Here is a 1,662-nt window from a genome sequence, read left to right as displayed (position 1 = left end):
GTAAAATAAATAAATAAATAAAACATTTATTACAATTTAAAAAAAAAAACAAACCAAAAAAAAACCCAACAAATGACATCACCATGGCTCCTTTTGGAATCCACAGGGCCTATGTTCTAATAAGAGAGCCCATCTGGCCTATTCTAGTAATTTTTTTAATGATCTTCAGCAGTATTTTAGTTGCATGGAGACACAATCAACACACTCGGAACCAGCAGTCAAGAAATCAGGAGATTTATTACACTGATAAAGTCTTGCCAGGGACCTCTGTAAGTTTAAAGACTAAGATGTGTCTGATTTCCCATGGTCTTTTCAGTCACTTGCTGTACAATGAATAAGGATGACTGAAGAATAATTGACATCTTTGAAATTTGATGTTAAAGAGGAATGCTGAAGGTTTTATGGAAGGCCAAAAGAACAAACAGATATGTCTGCAAAAGGGTGAAGCTGGAATGGTCCTTGAAGGAAAAGATGATGAAGTTTTAGTCTCATATACTTCAAGCATGTTGCTAGGAAAGGTTATTCCTTTGAGAGGGACATCATGCTTGAGAAAGTGGAGGAAGGGTAGAAGAGAGGAAGACCTTGGATCAGGTGCGTTGAAATGATGCCTTTAGCAATGGGCTTGAGTGTGTCAGAAAATTTGAAGATGGCACAGGATAGGACAGAGTTCAGAGATGCTGTTCATAGGGTCACTATGAGTACTACTTGCGGACACTTAATATAACAATAACCTCTATTCTGGAAGGTAAAGAGTTGAGCTGCTAATCCAGTGGCAGGCAGTTCAAATTCAGAAGTTGCTATGCAGGAAAAAAAATGGATGATCTCCTCTCATGAGATTTATAGCCTCTAAAAACCCACTGGAGAGTGAGCTCTAGGTTGGTTCTGACCTCAGTATGATTAAAATCTAATTTTAGGGGTTTTGTTTGTTTTAAATATTGGGTTGGTTGAAGATGTGTGATTAGCAATCTTTAGCATTCTTAAGGTAAATAATGTATTTTTAATAACTTCCCTATTTCTTATAAGTGAATTGAGAATTTTTAGTGTTCTCAGAGTAAATAATGTATTAAAATAGGGTCCTTATTCCTTATAGGTGAATAAATGAATGAACTAATTAATCAATTAACTTATAGCGAATTAATAATATATTAATACTTTTGATAAATATTAAGTACTATTTCGGTTAAAAAAATTAATCCCACAATCTAAAAAAAAAAAAAATCCTTAGAATGATGTAATGGACCACATGCCTTCAGGATTGCAGCTCAGCTTCTTGCCCCTATGTCATAAGAGCTCCATACAATAATGTTGACTTCAAAAAGTTTGGAGATCTACCAATAAATGTTTAACAAGCATAATAAAAAACAGCTATGAGATATCATCTCACCCCAGTCAGAATAGCAAAATTTAACAGAACAGCAAGCAGCAAATGCTGGCAAGGTTGTGGAGAAACTGGAACCCTTATTCATTGTTGGTGGAAGTGTAAAATGGTGCAACCACTGTGGAAGGTAGTATGGCGCTTTCTCAAAAAACTGCAAATAGAGATACCACTTGACCCAGTAATTCCACTACTGGGAATATACCCCAAAGAGACCATAACGGACATCCAAGCAGATATATACACACCCATGTTTATCGCGGCTTTGTTCACAATAGCAAGGAGTT

This window comes from Elephantulus edwardii, unplaced genomic scaffold, assembly GCF_000299155.1.
Source record: "Elephantulus edwardii isolate Elephantulus edwardi_28Jun2011 unplaced genomic scaffold, EleEdw1.0 scaffold00421, whole genome shotgun sequence".
In the NCBI taxonomy this organism is placed as follows: Eukaryota; Metazoa; Chordata; class Mammalia; order Macroscelidea; family Macroscelididae; genus Elephantulus; species Elephantulus edwardii.
This window is presented reverse-complemented; position numbering follows the sequence as displayed.